Here is a 23,266-nt window from a genome sequence, read left to right as displayed (position 1 = left end):
GTGACCCATCCTCTCCACCCTCCTACCCCAATGGGCTCCAGAGACTGGATGTGATCCCCTCACTCCTCCCCTGAGGATTCCCTCTTGGTGAGCTGTTTGTATCCACCCCTAGACTTGTATCTTGCACAGGAGTGCCGTGGGCTCTCTGTTTCTGCTCTCTTCACCTGAAAAAAACTCTTTCTTGTGGAACCTCAAGACGGAGAGCTGCCTCCTCTCTCCTCTGCCTGGTCCCTGCGGTGGCTTGTGTCTGGCTGTAAGAGGCAATCTGAAGACCCTCACTCATTTGCCTGCCGATTGCCATGAGAAGGAACTCCCTTCCCCCACTGCAGTTCCGGCTTGGAGAAGGCAACAGTGCAGGTGCAGCCGCTGCACCATTACATTCTGTTCCGAACGAGGCCTGGCAAGAACTTGGCAAGAATTTGGCAAGGACTTGGCAAAGACCCAGTGTGGACACAGCACAGAGCAGCCTTCTGCAATTCCTGCTTCACTCTCCACCTTTAAGCCAAATGAATTGCTGGGTTGACTCTGGTGGTTTCTCACTGAAGACCCCTCATCTGCCTCCTTACCACCGTGGCAGACGGAGATCAAGAACCCTCTCCCCAAGGACTGAGACTGAGACCCCTACCACAGAGAGTGGTGGTGGGGGGAATGACATGACCTGTCCTTCTCCAGTAACTTAAATGGACTTATTCATCATTGTGTTTGTTCAGCCTGGATGATTTTCTGTAGATACACCTGTTCCCCCCCATAGCAATTTCAATAGACTCTCATTGTTCTGCATGTTCCCCCCTTTCCCTCTGTGGACTGTAACTGAATCCCTGGGTTGGGCAGGACTTTGGAGACTCTCTCCAACACAACAAGACAGATCCCCATCATCCGGACCACTGAGGACCTCGCCTGTGTTGGTAGCTATTCCCATCCACCCTTGTCTTTCTCTCTCTCCTTTTTCTTTCTTTTCTGACCCCACTATCGCATTTATTGTTTTTTGGCCCTTAATAAAGGTGCATCTGTTGTGATTAAACTGATAGTCCCCTGCTGTTTGTCTTTTGCACTTTGGGATTGGCTAACAAACCATCACGACACCCTGCTATAAGCGGATCATGACACTGGCGCCTTAGAGCAAGAGCCTCTCAAGGTTCTGCCTCTGGTAAATGCCCATAGCGAGGCAGTTCCCCACTCCTGGTGTGGCGCCGGAGTTCTGAGAGCTAGACTGAGTTCTGGTAGTGACTTCACCAACCTACAGAACGTCCCTTCTTCAGTGCCTGCTCTGGTGCCCTGCCATCTCACACACCAGAGCGTGATTCAGATATTGCAGCCCAGAGTTGGGTTTTTGCAACATATAAATGGGTGTGGTCAGCAGGATTGCTGGGGATAAATCGCTGCAGAACTAAACAAAATGTGTGCACCATGCCAGGCTGGACTTAAATAGGCACAGAAATTTTGGAAAGATGAGGACAAGATAGCAGACAACAATGTAAAAGTCAGATTAAAATAATAGGAGGAAAAGCTAAAGGAGTGATTTGTGCACATTTGGGGGTTTATTTTTCTTGGGTGCAAAGCAAAATTAGAAGGTCCTAAGTGCCCAAAAGATTGGAAATGTGAAATGTCCTCCATAGCAGAGTGTAGGACCTCTGGATCCTTAAAACAATTTTATTGTGCTGGAACAGTGGCAGTTTGAGCTGGTGCCTCTGGGGGACCCTGAACAAAGAACCTCTTGGCTTTTATACCCTCCCAGCTGAAGTGTGACAGTCTGGGGCCTTCCTGCTGTGTCCGAGTGGCCGGTCACTGGCTGGCACCACAGGTCCCCAGGTCCTCTGCTGAGCCATCCCTCTCCTACAGTCAAGTTTAGTCCGTCACATTTGGCTTTTCTCTCTGATCCACCACCAGGACCACAAGAGCTCATCATCCTGAGGATGTAAAAATGCCTGTTCTTTCTGGAACATTGCTGTTGCGTGACACCCTGCAGGCAGAGCGGGCAGCTGTAGGGATGTTGACTTGTTTCCCTGGTGCCAGCCGTGCAGCATGCATCAGAGCTCCTGGGTGTTGGTGCTCGCTGGGACACGGCCCGGCACCACGGGGAGTTACAAAGCGTCTTCAAGGAATCCCCACAGGCTAAACCACATGATTTAGCCTGGGATTTTAAGTTGTTTCTCAACTTTAAAAGAGCCTAAACAAGTCTGTAAAAGGCCTAAACAAGTCTCCTATGAATTCTCTCCCTGGCAAGTTCAGTTCCACCCCCGAATGGCCCTCAGCATTCTCAAGGCAGCGGCAGGAGCCGGGTGCTGACCCAGAGCCCCGTTGGGCAGGGAGAGCGCGGCACAGAGCGAGCCCTTGCCGCCTGGGATGGCCACAGGCCCAGGAGAGCCGGAGGGGCAGCGCCAGAGCCCTGCTCAGGGCCCCCCTGGCTCCTCTGGCATCGGTTCTGTCTCCTCGGGCGCTGAGCGGTGCTGGTCCTGCCGCTCTGCCTGCGGTGCTGTCTGTGCCCGGCCCTGATGGAGGCAGGGCCAGTGCCCTCCATGCCTCAGAGGGAACCTAAAATATCCCTCTGTGTGTCACAAGGGACCCTAGCCCCTCATGCACCTTATGGGGTCTCCAAGCCCCTGGGTGCCTTATGAGGAAATGTCTTGGTAAAAAATATCCACAGCCCTCCCTGCCAGCCCTATGCCCTTCCTTTCCCTCAGTATATTGCTGACCATGACATTGCATGGAATGGGAGATCCCTTGGGTCAGTCCAGCCCAGCTGTCCCCTCCCTGTGCCGTCAGGAACACTTGCCCATCCCCACCCATTGCCTGGGGGAATTGCAGACATGCCCTGGGCATGGCAGGGGCAGGGCAGGGCTGGCAATGGCAGGGCAGGGCCCGGGGGGCAGCGAGATGGGAGTGTGCAGCCTGCAGGGACACAGCAGCAGCTGTGGGACAGCGCAGGACAAGCTGTGCTGGACATGGCCAAGGGCCCTGGCAAGGCTGGCAGTGGCCAGGAGAAGCCAGGCCTTGGTGCCCTGGGGCACAGCAGCGTCTTGCCACCAAGGGCTGTGAGGAGGAGACACCTTGTCCTGAGGCACTGGGGCCTCCTGGCACAGCCCCAGCCAGGCTGGGCACTGTCATCCCTTGTCCTGCCCTCAGCATCCCTCCCTATGCCAGTGCTCCCGGCAGAGCCCTGAGCAGGCGGGGAGGGACAGGATCTGCCTTCCCTGGGGCTGGGGCTCAGGCCTTGGCCTTTCTGCTGCCTCCAGCCAGCCCAGGCTCTGCTCAGCAGCTGAGCTGCCTACACAGAGCCTCTGCCTCCCTGCACTCCTGGCCTCAGGGAGCTGCTGGGAAGAGGCCCTGGGGAGCCTTGGTCAGGAATGGCCCTGGGCCCTCCTTCATGCTCCCAGGGACGGCAGGTTCTTCAGAGGACTTGGGCTTTTGTCTTGGAGTCCTGAGAGGTTTGTGCAATCATGGCCTGCAATTATCTGCTGCAATTAGTCTCTGTTGTCAGGAACAACACTCAGTGGGGCTCATTAATGCTTCAAGGTACTGCAGTTCTTTTAAGGTACTTGGTGTTTCCCTTTTGATACAGACTCTGTGAGAGGTTTGTGCAATCATGGCCCCAATTATCTGCTTTAATGAGTCCCTTGAGAGCTTTGTACTTACACTCAGTGGGGCTCATTGCTTTGAGATACTCACCTTTTCTAAGGTACATTTGAATTTCCTTTCCAAAGTGAGCGAGTTTTGTGCCATTTTGAGTCTCTGAGAGGTTTTTGTGCCATCCTGGCCTCCACTTCTCCCCTCCAAGGAGTCCATGAGGAGCCTGCATTGGGCTGGACCTCAGTAGGACCCATTTATGTTTTGAGACATTTTGGGGTTTTCTTCTGACTTGGACTCCTGGAATGGTTTGTGCTATCTCCTCGCAGGCCCTGAGATTCCAGGGCTCAGCTCCAAATGCACCATGGGGCTCATTGGGATCAAGCAAGTCCTGACAAACCACGGCTCTGCCTTGATTTCCTTCCTGTCTGGGGCAGTTCATAAGGAAGTTTGTGTAGTTGTCTTGGTTCACCAATTTGAGATTTCTCCGTCAATGCATTAATTAGTGTGTGGGTTCAGTGTTGGCTAATTACCAGTGCACTCACTAGCATACACTTACTCATTTCTTGCTGTGAGATAGGATTAGGAGAATGGCAAAGTAGGCTCAAAACTTTAAAAGGTTTTGAAGAAAAGTTTATTAACAGTAACTAAAAGAAAGAGTAATGAGGATCAGAACTGTCAGAACACTTTTCCTCTCCATACAACCTGACAATGTAAAGAAGCAACATCTAAAATTTTCAGTCAGTTTACCACCTCTAGAATAGTTTTTCTTCACTTCACTTAGGGAGAAAAGTTCCTCATGTTAATGTTATGGAGACTTCTCCACAAGAAAACAGTTCTCTCATGGCTTTTCATTTCCACGAATAGCAGCTGCCTGAAAAAATCTGCAATTGTACAGTCTCTCCCATTTTTTCACAGCCTTTCCCACAGCTGTGTTTATGGGCCATGTCAGCTTATGGGGTGTTAAAGATGAGCTGTTTAAGAGCAAAGGTTCTCTTCATCTATTTCTGAAATAATTTTCATCTCTGGGAACTGAGGTCTTCTCTCCCTGAGGGTACAGAGTCTTACCACTCTGTTCTTTTTCTCTGTTCAAACTTCTCATGGGATCACAGCTACTTCAACATTTCCTTACTTTAGCATGGAGGCCTTTGCTGAAACAAGTTGTTACAGGTAAAAATGATCAAGCCAAATTTCATAATTAATAAAAATGGATTTTTATCTCACAACTGATATTAGGTCTGAGATAAAAAACAGTGCCGAGTCCGGGATCAGCACTGGGTGAAACACAGGTCCGACTTTTAAAGCATAAGGTCTCCTATGTTCACGCCGACCATCCTGTTGGATTGCTTTTTATACAGTTTACTCTGCCCGGGGCAGAGTTCCATTTTCTTCCTTTCAGAATTTCACATATTTATGTGGAGTCTTTTTCTCTGCCGTGAATTGAACAAAACCATGTCCGGGGAGTGATGTACATCCATGATTGAGTTCCCTGGAATCCGCATTGAGATGTATCACTTGATGACTCTGGCTATCTGAATCTTAGATATTTATCACATATTCATCATCCAGGTGTTCCTGGATCACCTTGAGGAATGACCCATCTCTGGGCTGGCTACCTGTGGGGAATTGTAATTTCTCCTGTAACCCCCCGCCTCCCCCCCCACCCCCCACCTTTCCCATCCCTGTCCCTGTCCCCGGGGTCTCCTGCTTTCCTGGGGTGTTTTCCCCACCTCTGTCCTATCCTTATTGGCTCTGCCTCCGTTTCCCCTCCCCTGGGGGAAGTAATAGAATCAGAACCCCTGAATGCCACATAGTCAGCACAAACTTGTGAACTGTATGCAGTATTTAAGAGCTTTACAGAAATTAAAGGGGAAAAGGGGAACGATCTTCACAGATTCAAAATATGCATTTGTAGTGGTACACACTTTTGGAAAAATTTGGGAAGAAAGAGGGCTACTTAACACTCGGGGGCGAGGGCTAGTGCATGAAAAAATAATCAGGCAAATTTTAAAGGCCATTAGAGGGCCAGAAGCAATTGCCATAGTCCACGTGAAAAGGCACAAACAGGAATGCAGTTTAGGGCCCAAGGAAATAACTTAGCAGACAAAGAAGCTAAAAGCGCAGCTTTACTGGAGGTAAGTACCCCGGGAATCGAAGAAGGGAAGGTCTGGAAATATCCCCCACATCCTTCCCCAAAAGAAACTGAGGGGGACGAAAAAATAGGAGGCCAGCTAGAAGGAGGTAAGTGGAAATTGCCCAGTGGGAGGGAGCTATTGTCTAAAGATTATACCAGAAAAATCCTAAGGAGACTACATCAACAGACACACTGGAGAGCTCAGGCCCTGACAGAGCAATTCCTGAGATTCTTCAAGTGTAAGGGGATTTATGAATTTGTGAAACAAGAGGTGTAAGGGTGTATGATTTGCCAGAAAGTTAATCAGGCAAGTCGAGAGAATGAATTAAACACTAAAAGCTCAATTGGTTAAATTGATTTTGGAAACAAAATGTCCTAGTTAAAATGCCTCCCCTTAGTCCTGTTACATATTCGGACCCTATCTCATTCTGAGACTGGGCTGTCACCCTTTAAAATGCTATATGGGATGCCCTACGAACACGGCATGCTGGTGGGGCACCCGAGGATAGAAGATGGACAGATCCAGCCGTACCACATATCCATGAACAAGAATCTGCAGGAATTGTGAAAGCAGAGAATAATAACACAAAGTACCCCCTTTGGTTTCTCCATACATAAAGTGCAACCCAGGGACAAGGTGCTCATCAAAACTTGGAGAGAGGCTCCTTTGTCACCTCATTAGGAAGGCTCTTGTTCTGTTTTGTTTTGTCCTCTTAACTACAGATACAGCAATACAAACCCAAAGGGTTTGTGTGATAAATGCCAGGAGGAAGAACAGTGCCTGACTAGCCGTGTTTTAGGGCTCACCACTAGTCTGGGTATAATTGAAGTAGATTCCTTAGTGTGGTTTCACCTATTCCAAAATGGGGTGAAGGGAAAACTAAGGTCAAAAGCTCAGATCATTACTGTTGAGTGCCGGAGATTAAACAAAGTACCCTGCAGCGCAGACTCAGTTAAACTATCAAGGTGGGGCATCTTTAAACGGAGGGATGCAGCTCGGGCCAGGCACGACACCACAGACAACTACTCCTGCTGCTGAGAAGATGGTTTACCCTGCCGCTGGTTGCAACCCAGTTGGGCGAAGGCAGAGATAGAGGAGTTTTCATAGTGGGGGTCCTGATGATCCTGAGCCTAGCAATGTGCCTCAAAATTAGTACACATTCAGGTTGCTTACCCAGCACGGATGTACGAGGCCCCGGCGGCGAGGACGTACCATGCGTACAAAATGCCCAGAGGGGACAAGGGGAATCGGGGGCTCCAACATTCCCAACCCCCAGGAACTGCAGCCAGGACAAGATAAGAGGACATAGTCCCATCAATGGCACTCAACAGGGGAAGTGTAAGAAAATAAAGTATGATCTAAAAAGGGCGACCCCTAAGAACAGGCAGTCAGAGCACAAAGCATGCAAGAGGAATGCTGAACGAATACCTGTCCCTGTCTGTGATAAATGTAATCGCACAGTATGGGTTGGGGGGAAAAATGGAGTCAGCATTTGTAGCTTATTTTCAGGCTAAACCACTGTGTTATGATAAGAATCAATTGGGAATGTGTGTGATGGGTGGAAAGACATATTGGGTTGGAGGGAATTCGAAATATAAGAATAAATTGTCCCTCGAAAATGAACCAGTTATCCTTGACCTTTTAGAGGATCAGGATGACAGGGTCTGTCTGCAACATGATAGGACATTCTGCTTCTCAAGAAATAAAGAGGGGGTGGACCCGGAGAATAAAATAAAGCAGGTGGCACAAGAACTAAAGAGACCATCAGAGGCTTGGCAACTGAAATCAAAAGGGTAGACACGTTCCAGTGCAAAAGTGGAACTCCATCCTCCAAGCATCCTGATGGGACCATTTGTTTGATAGCACTTGGGGGGAAAAGGTCGTATTTTTTGCATCGTGTTCAATAGCCGGAATCATATTCCTGCCCTGCATGGTACCCTGCTTTATCAGGTTAATACACTCAGTGGTACAAGGGATGCAGGTAGCAGCCATGCCCACGGACCCAGAGTGTGCAACTGGAAAAATAAATCAGGTATCTAAAATAATGAAACTAGGTGAAGAAAACCCACACAGCAGAGCAGCCGAAGCCTATGCCAAGTTCGAGGGGCAAGTAAAAGAAGAAGGGAATACTTACAGGCTTTACCAAGAAATTCCAAAAGAAGAATGGGGTGATGGGAACTAAGAGGGAACTGAGGGTTCTTTCTTTTTAGGTAAGATTAAAAGTAATTGCACCAAACTAAGGGAAGAAATCATTAAATATAGAGTTTTTAGGCATGAATTAATGGGTTAATGTAGAAGGGGAGGGATTGTTATATGTAATAAAGATAAATCATGCCAGTAGAATGATATGTATGTAATATTTTATATTATTAAGAAAATGTACCTGTCAGCACTGGGGGGGTTTGTCTGACATATGTGGAAACTGGTCCCCAATAAAACCTCAAGATGGGGAATGGGTGAGCAACAAGGCAAAACAAGGAAGTAGTGTTAGGAAGGGTAAAAGTAGGACACAGAGGGCTCAGAAAGCAATGCAAAGTCCAATGCAAGCCTTGTGTTGCCTTGCTCGCCCATGCACAGCAAGGAGGAGATGGCAGGGCAAGGACAAGAAAAAAAGGGATAGGAAGTTCAAGGTTGTGGATGGGTGAGGAAGGCAATGCAAGGCAGTGGAGTTGAAGGAAGGACAAGGGAAAGGCAAAAAGGGGTTGCTAAGACAAGGCAGGGAGAGTAGAAAAGGCAAGGCAAGTCAAAGGAAGGGAAGGCAAGGCAAAGCAAGGCTAGGGAAGAAAGGGGTAGGGAGGTGAATGTGGGGGATGGGTAAGCAAGGCAATGAAAGGGAATGGTGGTAGGAAGGAAAAGGAAAAGATACACAGGGGGCAGTGAAGCAGTGTCAGGTTAGAGTAGGCAAGGTTAGTAGGACTAAGCAGGGGAAGACAAGACAATGGAAGGGCAGGGAAGATAAATTTAGCTATGTCAAGGTGGGGATAGGCATGCAAGGCATTCCTGTTGCCTTGCCTTGCCCATTTTAAACCTTCCTTGCTTTATTTTGCCATTCACATCCTTCTCGTCCCTTGCCTTGCCTTGCCTTGTCTTCTCCAGCTATGTATTGCCTTACTGATCTCTCATGTCTTTCCCTTGTCTTTCCTATGACTCCATTGCCTTGCATTGCCTTGCTCACCCATCCCCTATCTTGACTTTTCTTCTGCTATTTTCCCTGGCTTTGCCTTCTGTTGCCTCCTTCTCCTGAGTCTCACTTCCTTGCCTACTCCTGCCTTGCCTTGTCTTGCCTTTCTTACCCTACCCCAAATATTTTTGCCATGCCTGACCATTTATACTCTTGCTTTACTGAAGCCTCTGTGTCCTTCCATTGCCCATCTTACAATTCCCTTATCTTGCATTGCACTGCTCACTCATACCCTACCTTGACTTTCCTACTCCTTTTTCCCCTGCCATTGCATTACTCCTCCTTATTCTCTTTCCCTTGCCTACCTGTCACTTGCCTTGCCTTATAGGCCCAGCCCTTTTCTTGCATGGCACTGCTCCCCCTCCCTTGCCTTGCATTACCTTGCAGACCATTTGCCTCACCGTCGTCATCTGCTTACTTCTTTCTTCTCCTCCATTGCCTTGCCAGTCCCACCCCTCCTCTAACTTGGCTTGCCTTTCCTATTCCAACCTTGAATTGCTGTGCCAACCTCTCTCTGTGTTCCCTTGCACTTCCTACCACTCCATTGTCGCAGTCTTCTCTCGCTCTGATCCCTAGTTTGGCTTGGCTGGGGGAACCGGCAAAATAAATGAGGAATGGGTACCATGGTCTTGCCCAAAAAATAAAGACTTTAATAACAAAATAACAAATGTGGAAAACTGCATAGTCTGGGGGCAAGATCCAAAGACCCAGGGGCATGGTGAACGAAACAAGGCAGAGGGGTCTTCTGAGGGCAAGGGTCCAATCACAAACTTGGAACATGACCTTACACACAACAGGTTCCAAACCAACTGAGAACAAGAACCAGAAACCTGACCAAATGTTGGAAAGTTCTATTAACATATTGACTCCCATGGCCCCACTCGTCTCACCATGACCTGACTAGGTGTCCTGTTCCTCGTGGTCTCATACAGAGGCCAAACCACCCACTCATTCCAGCCAGGTGTGTTTCCACATCTTCCCCTCTCTTTAGAAAATTTTTCTGTAAAGATTTATGGACAGCTCTTAATAGACAACTTACAAAATAGGGTAACAATAGAAACACAACAACAACAGCTCCAAAAATCAGTAAACCCGTCTGACCAAAGATAAAGCCCAAAAAGATAAGTTCCATTCTTGGAATAGTCATTTGAGCCAGTCTTCATCATCTTCTACTTGCAGTTTCTTGACTCCCTCTCTGAGAATTTGGATGCTTTTGTGTATGGACTCACTTGCTGTGATCTGAAAGATTCATGCAGCACATACCAGGAAATTTCCCTGTTCCGGTGCAGCCCAAGTCCAGAAATTTGCTGGCACACAAATCCAAAACCAGGCATAGACATGGTGCCTTCACCAACCCAATCTTGTATTTGCTGACACCGCCAGTGCCCAGATCCAGAATTTTTTGGATTCCTGAACAGCATAATTCCAGCAACATGCTGGCAGTGAAAGTTAAAATCAGGCAATTTCCCAGTGCCAGCACTTTCCCTGCCCAGATCTGGCATGCACTGGCACTGCCAGTGCCCAGATCTGGCAATTTCCCAGTGTCAGCACAACCCAAATGCAGCAATTTTCTGGCAAAGAAAGCCAAAACCTGGTAGCTTCCCGGTGCTGGCATTAGCACTGCCCAGATCTGGTCTGTTGGGGTTGGTTTAAAAGAAGAAGGAGACCTTGATGTAAAGCCTTGGGAAAACCCTCTCTGGTTAGGGTGAGCAGGAGCTCCCACCCATAATCCTCTTGTTCAGTTATGCAGATAGTTACTAGAAAGTTCTGACTTCTCTTTGCCACCATTGCTTACTTTTTACTGCAAAAATTGTCATATTCTGAATCGTTCCTTCCTCTTGGATCCTGCCCTCAGATCCCGCCTTTACCCCTCCCCATATATAAATGCATCAATATCCCTGCTAGACACTGGACCCAGGCTTTCTTCTCGTTTGCTCTCTGTACTCTGCACGCCGTCCTGTTTGTTGTGTTCGCCTTCATTGAAGTTCTGTTTCCAGACAACCAGATCAAAGCAGTCTTTCTTTGTAAAGTCACCAGAGCCAGTTCTCGGGGAAACCACTGGTCATCCGTCTGCGTGCGGACCAGAAGGTTTCACTGGTGTTTGCTGGCACCACCAGTGCCCAGATCTGGAAATTTCCCTCTTCCGTCACCGCTCATGTCCAGCACTTTGCTGGCAAAGAAAGCTAAAACCTGGCAAATTCCCGTTGCCGGCACCATCCAGTCTGGGGTTTGCTGGCAGCAGGACCCCAGGAAGGAAGGAAGGAAAAGAGGAAGGGGTCCAGATCCAGTCCTTCCTGGCACCTGGAGCCTGAAATGTGGTCTTTGCTGGCACTGCCAGTGCCCAGATCTGGAAATTTCCCTCTTCAGGCACAGCCCAAGTGCAGCAATTTGCAGGCACAGAAATCCAAAACCTGGCAACTTCCTGGCACTAGGTCTAGCCCTGCCCACATCTTGTTTGCTGCGCCAGTACCCAGGTTTGGAAATTTCCTGGTGCCAGCAGTGCCCAGATCTGGCAGATTTCTCTTGCTGCCAACAACATGGCCCAGATCTGGTGTTTACTGGCCCCGCCAGCGCCCAGATCTGAAAACTTCTTAGTGCCAGCACATCCCAAGTCCAGTGATTTGCTGGCACAGAAAGCCAAAAGCCAATAATTTCCAGTTCCAACACCACCCAGGTGTGGTGTTTGCTGGCACCACCACTGCCCAGATTTGGAAATTTCTCGGTGTCTTCACAGCCCAGGTCTAGCAATTTGGTTTTTAGCTAGCTGAGGCAGAGAAGGCTCAGCTCAGACTGTGGGTTTCCTTTTTCTTGGAACTGTTTAAACCTGCTCTGGACTGAAAACCCAGAAAAACACTGGCAGCTCACACCTGTGGCCCACCGAGATCTGGGACCCTGCATTCCAGGGCCAGAGGGACTGAGAAGAGACCGAGTGAGCCAACTACAACCCACAAAAAGGACTTTCTGAATTGCCATCTCTTCAGAACTGTGTAGGGTTTTATTTCATATTAGTCACGCTTGTGAATACTTTACTTGTTAAATACACTGCTTTTTTTTCACTTTTCTCCAGGGAAGTCTTCTCCTGAAATAGTAGGGGGAGGGGCTGCTTGAACTTCATTTGTAGACGGACTCCTTTTGGAGGTTTCCTCACAAAATTTGCCCTAAACCAGGACAAACAGTCACAATTGTGCCACTTCACCAGTGGCACAACTCCTCCACCCCCCAGGAAAAGAAAGGACATGTAAAGTTCTCCAAACATTTGGCCTGCTTTGCTGCAAAAGTCGTGCTGCACACACAGTGCAGTGTAGAAAGCCAAGAGAAGCTGCAGTAGGTGGCAAATCTTGGGACAGAAGCTCGACCTTGCTCTCCATGAGAGTTTCTCGACAAGAGCAGACAGGGGAAGATTCCTGGAAAAGTGGAACAGCTTTGCAGAAGTGAAATGAAAATGAAAGAAACTATCTAAGATGTTTTCCTCTTTATTTCTATGCTCCACTTTTCCATGTTGCACGACTTCTCCATGCCATGAATTCCAAATGCATCTCACCTCTAAGATGGGTCACTTAGCAAGTTATAAACACTCTAAAACACCAGGAGCTACACGCAGTTTTCCTTCCCCTGTTTCTACTGGAAAGCAACGCTGGAGACGTAAGTGCAGTGCTTGGGTCAGGTATGAATCCTACACCAAGGGAATGTGCCCCAATAGTGTTTGAACCTCAGCAAGGACAATGCACAGCAGCGACACAGAGCAGGGGATTCCTCTGCCAGTGTGCAGGAGTCAGGACTCTGGATCTGGGCTCAACACTGCAAAGTTCCCGTGTTTGGACAGATGAAGGAGCTGTCCCCGGGGCGCGTGGGGCTCGGCCGTGGGGCGAGCGGGGAACGGACACGCGGACAAACGGCCTCGGTGCTTCAGTTGCAGAGGCAGCAGCGGCGGCGGCGGCAGCAGCGGCGGCAGCGGCGGCAGCAGCGGCAGCAGCGGCAGCAGCGGCAGCAAAAGCAGTTTTTCTCTTCTTTCTCTTCTTTCTCCTCTTTCTCTCCCGCTGTCCTCTCGGTGTCCCTTACCCGCTGTCCCTCCCCTCTCCCCGCCTCCTTCTCCCCCATGCCGGGCCGGGCCATGCCCCCGGCCCGCCCCCGGCCCCGGGCGGGGCTGCCCCGTCCCCGTCCCCGCCCGCCCCGCCGCGGTCTCGCCTCCGCCCGGCTCTGGCTGTGCTGGCGGTGGCGCTGCTGGGCGGGCATCAGTGCCTGGGGCTGGGCCCTTTGGCTGCGCCTGGCCCGAGCCCGGCCCCGGCCCCGGCGCAGGCTCCGGCCCCGGCCCCGGCCCCGGCCCCGGCCCCGGCTCCTCCCGGGCCCCGCGGAGGACACACGCGGCACGGCCGCTGCCGCCTCCGCCGCGGCTTCCCCGGCCCGAGCTCCGCCGCTGCTCAGCAGCGCGGCCGCCGCCCCCGAGCCTCCCGTGTCCCGTTCCCGAGACCGAAGGCCTGGGGATGGCCGGCCCGAGGCGGTTGAGGGGCGCTCGGGGGCCGCTCCTGGCCCCGGGCCGAGCGCTGACAGCCGCGTCCCGCCCGCAGGGAAGGCGCAGGAGGCGCTGCAGCAGCGCTACCGAGTGGGTTCGCTGCTGGGGCGCGGCGGCTTCGGCAGCGTCTTCGCAGCCACGCGGCTCTCGGACGGTGCCCCGGTGAGTGGCGGGGCCGGCGGCGGGCGCAGGAGGAGGAGGAGGAGGAGGATGGAGGAGGAAGAGAAGGAGGAGGCGGAAGGAGGAGAAGGAAGCAGGAGGATGGGGCTCGGCAGGGCGGGCGGCGAGCTGAGCCCGGTGGTGCGTTTGGCTTGCAGGTGGCCATCAAAAGGGTGCCACGGAACCGCATCCGGCACTGGGACGAGCTGGTGAGTGAGCGGGGCCAGCGGGAACAGCCGGGCCGTGCCGGGCGGGGATGAGGCGAGGCCCGGCATGGGGGAAGCCACCAGGACCCCTCGATGGGGAGCGGGCGTGGGGCCAGCGCAGGGCACAGAGCATCCCGGGCTGGCTGAGGGGTTCCCCAGCCCTGGCACGACATCAGTCCCACTGGTGGCACCGTGGTCCTCCCACAGCCCGACGGCACCAGCGCACCCCTGGAGATCGTCCTGCTGGACAAGGTGTCCACTGGCTACCCTGGTGTGGTCCAGCTGCTGGAGTGGCTTGAGCTCCCCAACAACATCGTGATGGTGCTGGAGCGGCCGGAGCGGTCTCAGGACCTCCTGCATTTCATTCGGGCACGGAGGTTCCTTTCTGAAGAGGTGGCACGGCAGCTGTTCCGCCAGGTGCTGGAGGCCGTGCGGCACTGCACCAGCCGAGGGGTCCTGCACCGTGATATCAAACCAGAGAACATCCTGGTTGACCTGGCCACTGGCCAGGCAAAGTTGATTGACTTTGGCTGTGGCACCTACCTACAAGACACAGCCTACACTCACTTTGCAGGTGAGCCTGGGCAGGGGTCTGCTCCCGGTCCCACCATCTCATGGCCCAGCATCTCACAGGCCAAGCTGGGTGTGGCAGCGAGGATCCTCCCTTTTGCTGCCAGTCAGGGTACTGAGTCTTCAGCTGAGTTGCTTTTGAGCAGGGCTGGGTGGGGAGGCATCTTCTAGCCCCGCTGGCAGCCTTTGCCCACCACTCTGCCTGGGGCTGGGGTTGGAGCAGCAGCAGCCAGCCCGACAAAAGCACTTGTGCGTGGGGCTAGCAGAGGAGGGGTCCAGGACCAGTGCACCAGCCAGTTTGGTGTGCAGGCGAGAGGAAGGGCTTGGGCTGCTCCACTCACCTTGTTTGTCTTGGCTTCATAATATTTTTGGGGCACTGCAGGCAGGGAGGATAAGGACATGTTTTTTTCCCCCAGCCCTGAGTGGGTTTTTGCTTTACATGTCATGGTCAGGCCTTGCCGGGGCTTCTGCTGCCCTCTTCCAGCACCAGTGACTTCTTGTCCAGCCCTGAGTTTGTACACAAGTCCCAGGTGCTGGCGAGAGTGCAGCAGTCGCCCCGTGTGCCACTGGGGCAGCCCCTACACGCCCAGGGATGCTGGGGCCAGGCTCTGGAAGCAGCAGCATCCCCCTGATGAACTCCATCTGTATTCCACAGGAACACTGTCATACAGCCCCCCGGAATGGACCCACTTGGGCTGGTACTACGGAGAGGCAGCAACGATCTGGTCCCTGGGCATCCTGCTGCACCAGATGGTCTGCGGGCAGCACCCTTTCAGGAGGGGCCGGAAGATCAGCTGGGACCATCAGCTCTCGCTGCCACAGCGGCTCTCTCCAGGTGGATCCTCATCTCTGGCCACGGGGGAATACCAGTGCTGGGAGACAGCAGCAGCTCGTGAGCATCTCGCTCTGGCAGCCGCTGAGGAGGTGCCACATGTCCTGCTCTCCTGCTCTGCTCCACAACAGGGAATTGATGGGAAAGTTTAGGCCCAGCTCTGAGCACAAAAGCAGCATGGCCTGGGCATGGGAAGAGTGGGGCAAAGCAGACAGGAGCCTTCTCTAGCTGACCGGTGGTTTCTGGTTTCTCTGCCCAGAGTGCCAAGATCTTATCAGGTGGTGTTTATCCATGCACTTCTTGGACAGACCTTCATTAGAAGACCTGTTCTGTGAACCTTGGATACAGGATATTCACCTGCCATAGAAGAAGGGAGAGAGCCACATGCACACTTTGCTCCAGGGCCCTGGTAAGTTACAGGTCCACACATGCCCTGGCAATCAGAAGCAAGGAAACCCAGACTTTTTTCCCTGCCTGTATCAATGCACTTGGGTGCATTGATCAATGCACTTGGGATCTTTGGGTGGGAACACACAGCCCTTGTGCTGCAGCTGAGCTGCTCTGCCCAGCACTGGTGGCTGCCATCCGAGCTGGTTTTGCGTGTCCTGCTTCCTTGACAGCTGGGACCCTGGGCAGAACCCTGACAGCCTGGTCTGACCCCCAGGGAAGGAGAAGGAGCCCCTGGAGAAGCTGTACCAGCTGGGGCTGCTGCTGCTGGAGACAGTGAGGATGACATCAAGGATGACAAACTTTTCCTCAAGTTGGCCCCTGGCAGCTGAAGATGATGGACTTCTGGCACTGTCTTCAAAGCCAGGCTCCACAGCAAATTTGCAGATGAGTCCACAGCCGGGGAAATGCTCCCAGATTTGGGCATTGCTCAGCCTGGCTGGGAACAAAAGGTTCCCCCTGTGCTGGGGCAGATGCAACTTCAGTCGCTGCCCAGCTGCTTTTTGGCAGGGCTGGGGGCACGGGTTGGGGTGGATACAAGATGGGGGTTGGCTCCTGGCCCTGCCAACAGCCCCCAGCACCCAGCATGGCCTGGGCTGGGGCTGGGGCTGGGGCTGGGGCAGCCAGCCTGACACAAACAAACCTCCATGGTGGGAGCAGAGGTGGGACTCCAGAACCTGTGCAGGGGCTGCTTTGCTTTGCAGGCAGGGAAGGGCTTGGGCTGCTCCACTGCCCTTGTTTGCTTTGGGATCACTGTTATTTTGGGGGGCAGTGTAGGAGGGAAGAGAGAAAGTGTGGGCTTCTCTCCCCTTTGGGTGGGATTTTCCCTAGCATGTAGGGGTTGGGCCTTCCTCAGGCCCTTGACAGAGATAAAGAGTTTTTTTCTTGTTTCCCTTTGTCTCTAATCTCTTTTCAACAGTTTGTTGTTTGTTTTTCTAGAGGAAGCGTTCTATGTAAGGTCCAGTCGGGATTGGGAAGTGCCTGGGAGCAGCTGCAGCGTGGATGGGCCGTGCCCTTGGAGAAGGCTGAGGACATCGTTTGGGACCAGCTTTTCTCCCAGCGGAGGATGGCGTGAGGTGAGTCCCCGTCTGCTTGGCATGGTGGGATCAGAGCTTTTGGGAGACAGCAACAAGCACAAGGAGTCTCTTGCTCTGGGCAGCTGCTGAGGGCTGGATGTGCTGTGGCTGGCTGCAGGCTGGGAATGTCCTGCCCTCCTGCTCTGCTCCCAAAGGCAGCAGTGATGGGCAGCTCTGGGCACAGCTCTGGGCACGGCCAGCATGGCCTGGGCTCTGTGGGCAGCTGGGACAAGGGGACAGCAGCCTTCAGCTGACGGGCAGTTTCTGGTTTCTCTCCTTGCAGCCGGGCTCTGCGGGTGCTGAGGCTGCTCTGGGCTCTGCCAGGGCTCTGCTGGGCTCTGCCCTGGGCACAGCTGGGCTGGCTCTGCCCTCACATTGCTCTGACAGCTTTGCATCAGACAAGCCTATTCCGAGCACAGTGCCTGAGCTTTCTGCTTTGGCAGGTGAGTGAGACTCCCCTGCAGGCCAGGAGATTGCAGCTGGGGACACACATCCAATTGGCAAGGACCCAAACTCTTCACTGTCCCAGCTGAACCCCTGAATCTCCACAGGAACGCCTGGATCTCCACTATTCATTCTTCATTTCTTTTTGGCTGGAATCGTGCAGTTGCACTTTCTTCCTCCTCTAGACGTGCCACGAGTGGCCAAAGCTGGCAAGTGAGCCGTGTTCCTGAGGCAGTGCAGTCTGGAGCTGATGGATGGAGAATTGCCCTTCCCACTTCCAAACCAGAGCAAAAAGCCGTAAGTGGGATTTTTCATCTGTAAGAAACCCCTGACAATTTCAGAGGGAATGTGCAGCTCATTCACAGAGTGAGAAGGAAGGTCATCTTCTAAAAGATTTGGGGTTTGACAGAGTTGAGATTCCCAGTCCTGCCTGGAGCTCGAAGGGCCCCAATCAATTTCCCATTGCTTCGTCCACAATTTAAAATAACAATGTTGGAAACAAACCCCAAAAACTGTAAAAAAGGCTGTTGAGGTCAGTAAGATGGATCCATGCCATCAGCACATTTACAGTGTAAATAACTGAGTTCTCTTTTTAAAAAGATCATTTACCTCTTAATGCAAAGTTACAGAAGTTGTTTCACTAGCACTTGGATTTTACTTGTATCTTTTACAATTCATCTAATTGTTTTTTTTTTTTCTTTACCTTTTTTTTTTCTTTAAATAGAGGTCCTGGCCCTCTTCCAGCCAAAGGGGAAAGGGCCCCACCAAGCCTTGTTACCCACAGACAACATGATAAAGCTGAACAATAAAGGACCTTGGAGCATTATACTGTAATTAAAAAGGTGCCAGCTCCATGGACAACAGAATTATTGTTCCTAACTTGAATGAGATTGAGCAAAAAGAATGAAGAACGGTGTCACTAAAGTACTACTGACGTTTGCCAAAACACTTCCAGAGTTTCACCAAGAGATCAGTCATCAAAATGTTTTGGAAATTTAAAGACCAAGGTAGCCAAAGCACTCAGTGTCACTAATTGCTGGGTATGTTCTCAGCTGAAGTTGGGAGGAATGGGCTTCCCTTGGAGGGCCCACCCTGTGGGGTGGCCAGAACTCGTTCAATGGGCTCTGCCTCGTAACGGAGTCAAAGAAGGGACAGTTACAGAAACCTGTGCTGTGGGACACGGGAATACAACGATCAGTGTGACAGGATTCACTCAGATTTCCCGTCAGGAGAAACCAAACCCTGTTATAGTTATAGAGGCTACAGTGTCAGAAGATTTCTGTGCTTTACCATCACTCCCAATGTCAATAGAACTTGGGGTGCTGCAGCTGGTCAGTGTCAGTGTCTCACCACTCCCAGCTGCAGGGCCCCCATTTAGGGTCCTTCAGCAACGACCACACGGAAGAGTTAGGGCCCAGAGAACATTTTTCACCCAAAGAGTGCCTTGGGTTTCCGAAAGTAAAAGATTCTGGTTCACCCTGTGCCCCATGTGCGCTGCCCCGTCCCGTGGAGTTTACATGAATGAGCTGAATGGATTATTAGAAGAGGTAGTAAATGATACTGTTAAAATGTCCAATAGCACATTGGATTATTAGAAGAGGTAGCAAATGATACTGTTAAAATGTCCAATAGCACATCCTATGAGCTCCAACAAACACAAATGGGGACTCCAGAGAACCGCATGGCCTTGGATTATCTGCTTGCTGGCCAAGGAGGAACCTGGGCTATCAGGAGACGGGGATGTTGCACTGCTAGCAGTGATGGGTTTGAAGGCCAACAGTCAGGAATCACCTTGACAGAAAGAGCAGTAGAAGAGTGGCAGAAAGAAGAAAATTCTTCTTGGTGGGATTGGCTTCATGGCTGCCAAATTAGAGGCTGCTGTGAAATGCATTCGTGGCAGTGCCTGTCATCATTGCAGTGTGTGCACTTGGTGAGTTGCTGTGACACTTTGTGCTGGGAAGTGGAGTATTGGGACCTTTCTTAAAAGAGACAGTCTCAAGAAAAGAGAGGCATTTGATAAATAACAGAGAATAGAAACTATTTAGGCATGTTTTAAAAGGAACATGAATAGCTCTGAGTAATGAACTTAAACTGCACTTAATTGTAGAACAAGAGGAGATGCCTTTATGCCTAATACTTAAATCTAAGCTGTGTTACTGAAAGAATTGTTACAAAGGTTGTAGTTGATTGTAGGTCTCAGGACCGATCAAAGTACCAAGGCCTGAACAGGCTGTGATCAAGGCCTGAACAGGCCCTGAGGCAAAGCTCACCTCTAGATGAACCTCCCAAGCAAATGTTGTATTTGTATCCACTCACTAACAAAGCATGATTAACAACATGATCAATGTATGTGTTCCTTGATAAAACATGGATTTATCTTTCTGTATTTAGAAACAGACAAGGCCCCATCTGGCCTTGTTTGGGGGTGAAGGATCAAAGTCAACTCCCTTGGTTCCTCCTTCAGCCCTGGCCAGGCTTTGGGAGAAAGCAGTCAGGAGAATGAAAGCAGATGTTCTCGCAGTGGCAGTGATGCCAGCTTGTTTGTTTAACAGTGTAAAAGCTGGGTCCTCTCACAGCTTTGGGCTTGGAGCCTCATTGCTTGCAGAGGTGGAGGCACCTGCAGGAATTCCCAGTGTCTGGGAGTGGCTCTCCAGTCCTTGGCTTCCCCCAGCTGATGTGTGGCTGTGGATGATGGTAAAGCCTGAGGCTAACTGGTGATGGATCTTTCCTTAATCACTCCAGGCAATCTCTGGTAGCAATGACTGGATGCATTGCTGAGCTTCTTTTGTAATGCTTTGCTAATGATGATGTGCTTTGCTGAGCTTATCCTTTTGTAATTCTTTGCAGCTGTGCATGATATAAATGACACAATTCCTTCAGTTGGTGTCTGTCTTTGGTGCTGACCCTGCCCACTGGTGAAACAGGGCCCCCTCCAGCCTAAGTGCTATCTAGGAAGAGAAAAGCCATCACTCCAAATGTCCCCCCTTCCTCCTTGTTCCCCCCACTTTATACCCTGAGCGTGATGCCTGCCCTATGGTCTGGGGTATCCCCGGGGTCAGTGGGGGTCACCTGTCCTGGCTGTGTCCCCTCCCAAGCTCCCCCGCAGCCCCAGCCCCTCTCCAGCGTGGCCAGAGGAGGGGCAGGCCAGGCTTTGTCTCAGTGGGAGCTCAGCAAGAACAAAAGCATCTCTGTGTGCCCAGCCCTGTGCTCAGCACCCGGCCCAGCAGCAGCGTCTCAGTGCCAGGGTCTGTGCCATCAGTCCCTGCCAGGGGTTTCCATGGCACCTGCCAGGCCAGGTGACCCAGGTGTGGTGTCCCAGTGAGGGCTGCCATGCAAACAGTGCCCAGCACTGCCCCTTTCTGTCTGCCTGACCTGGCCTTGGCCCTGGCCCTGCTGTTTGCTGCAGGTTCCGCGGCGCCTGACCGGCCCGCGCGGCACAGGGCAGGCGGCCACGGCACAGACCCAGAGCAAGGGCTCCCCTCTGGCTCTGGGCAGTGACACCAGCCCTGAGCAATGGGCTGGCGCACTGGGGTCAGTGCAGTGTCCATGGCAGCAGTCCCTTGCAATGGCCCAGTGCAGGTTGGGATGATGATCCACCCTCACAGCCGGCCCAGGGCAGGTGTGCAGTGCCCTTCCCCACAGCCTGTCTGCACAGAAGCACTTCCAGGGCTCTCTGCATTTCCCTTCCTTCACTCTTGAGTCACTCACACACCTCCCAACGACCCACTGGGAGCTTTGAGCTGCAAGGAGTGCAAAGCTGGTCTGTCCTTCAGGAGTTGCTCTAATGATGCCCTGAGCCAACTCTGCATTTGTGTTCATTGCAGATCTTCCTGTGTGTCTACATCATTCCTTGCAGGGCTCTGCCTTGGGGAAGGGGAACCTCATTGGAGGTACCTAGGGCTTGTCACACACTTGAGGAGTGTGTCTGTTTTAAATGGGGAAGCTTAGGAGTTTTAGATTGCTTCAAAAAATAAAAGAAGAAAACCCCTCTTTGCCTGAGCACAGACAGTTCTCCAAGCACAGCAGGTCCCAGGTGACTGAGCAGAGACAGGACGGGCTTGGGCTATGTGGGGCAAGGTTGTCCACACTGCCTCAGACCTCCAGGCACAGCTTCTCTCACTAGGCCAGACATCCTCAGGAGAGTCCCTGGGCCAATATCAGTTGCTGAATGCTGCAGCCACCTCTGCTCTAAATAGAACAGTCATAAAATATACTCTTCAAAGAGGAATGTGGATTTATTGGAAGCTCTTGCAGATAGTTTTCCATCACTATTGTAGGAAACCTTCCTAATGGACTGCACTAGAGCAGAGGGAAATCAGGGCAGAGCCATGGTTTGTCAGGACTTGCTTGATCCCAATGAGCCCCGTGGTGCATTTAGAGCTGAGCCCTGGAAGCTCAGGGCCTGAGAGGAGATTGCGCCAACCTAACCAGGAGTCAAAATCTGAGGAAAAACCCAAAGTGTCTCAAAGCATGAATGGGTCCCCTGAGGACCATCCACACAGACCCCTCATGGACTTGTTGGAGGAGAGAATTGGAGGCCAGGATGGCACAAACCTCTCAGAGACTCAGTGTGGGAAGGAAAAAGGGAATTACTTTAAAAGAACTGCAGTACCTTGAAGCATTAATGAGCCCCACTGAGTTTGTTACTGACAAAGAATCTCCAGGGAGTAATTCCAGCAGATAATTGCAGGCCATGATTGCAAAAACCTCTCAGGACCCCAAGGCAAAAGCCCAAGTCCTTTGAAGAACCTGCAGTCCCTGGGAGCATGAAGGAGGGCCCAGGGCCATTCCTGACCAAGGCTCCCCAGGGCCTCTTCCCAGCAGCTCCCTGAGGCCAGGAGTGCAGGGAGGCAGAGGCTCTGTGTAGGCAGCTCAGCTGCTGAGCAGAGCCTGGGCTGGCTGGAGGCAGCAGAAAGGCCAAGGCCTGAGCCCCAGCCCCAGGGAAGGCAGATCCTGTCCCTCCCCGCCTGCTCAGGGCTCTGCCGGGAGCACTGGCATAGGAAGGGATGCTGAGGGCAGGACAAGGGATGACAGTGCCCAGCCTGGCTGGGGCTGTGCCAGGAGGCCCCAGTGCCTCAGGACAAGGTGTCTCCTCCTCACAGCCCTTGGTGGCAAGACGCTGCTGTGCCCCAGGGCACCAAGGCTTGGCTTCTCCTGGCCACTGCCAGCCTTGCCAGGGCCCTTGGCCATGTCCAGCACAGCTTGTCCTGCGCTGTCCCACAGCTGCTGCTGTGTCCCTGCAGGCTGCACACTCTCATCTCGCTGCCCCCCGGGCCCTGCCCTGCCATATCCAGCCCTGCCCTGCCCCTGCCATGCCCAGGGCATGTCTGCAATTCCCTCAGGCAATGGGTGGGGATGGGCAAGTGTTCCTGAGGGCACAGGGAGGGGACAGCTGGGCTGGACTGACCCAAGGGATCTCCCATTCTATGCAATGTCATGGTCAGCAATAAACTGAGGGAAAGGAAGGGCATAGGGCTGGCAGGGAGGGCTGTGGATGTTTTCTACCAAGACATTTCTCATATAAAACACAAAGTACATGTTCTTTATCCCTTCCTGCCAGGAGGTGGCTGGACATTGTCTGCTGATGGGAATCAGCAAAAGAGGATTGATCTCATTTGTTGTTTCTTTGCTTCCACCTGTGGCCTTTGCTTTTGAGGCCCTTGCTGAGGAGGGTGTAGAAGCCCAGAAGATCAGGACCTGGTTTGCATGTCCCAAACATCAAAAACTGGATGGCTGTGGGACCAACCAAGGATTGGTAAGAACAGCCAAGACTTCTTGGCAATAACACATTTTGAGGAAGAACAGGCTGTGTCTGCAGAAGGGGCCATGCAGATAAAGGCAGAACTTTTCCAGGACAAACATCCTTGCTCTGGCTCCTGGGCATAAGCACGACATGGCCCAAGTGCAGGAATGAGAAGTGGGCATGGACTGTGGGGCGATCAAGACCACCAAAGACCCCCAAAGCCTCTGAGCCATTTAGAGAAAGGTTCAGCAGAACAAACAGCACATGAAAAGTCATTTGCACAGAAAGTGAGACACTTATCGCCAGGGCAGGAAAAAGTGATCAGTGAAGAGGTCCTCCCACCAAGCCCAGGCACATTTGTGCCCCAGCACCCTGGACATCCCATTGGGGAGATCAATG

General features: G+C 52.0%; 1 long non-coding RNA gene across 1 annotated transcript; it reads left to right on the top strand.

The window, feature by feature from the left end:
* Positions 1 to 17,247: 17,247 nt before the first annotated feature.
* Positions 17,248 to 17,990, top strand: LOC140681144 (uncharacterized). Its single transcript, XR_012052390.1, has 2 exons — positions 17,248 to 17,421; positions 17,849 to 17,990. It is a non-coding gene; the product is annotated as an uncharacterized lncRNA (long non-coding RNA).
* Positions 17,991 to 23,266: the final 5,276 nt, after the last annotated feature.

Source organism: Taeniopygia guttata, chromosome 32 (assembly GCF_048771995.1).
Source record: "Taeniopygia guttata chromosome 32, bTaeGut7.mat, whole genome shotgun sequence".
Classification (NCBI taxonomy): Eukaryota; Metazoa; Chordata; class Aves; order Passeriformes; family Estrildidae; genus Taeniopygia; species Taeniopygia guttata.
The sequence above is the reverse complement of the archived record's forward strand: the minus strand, read 5'-3'. Positions and strand labels throughout refer to the sequence as shown.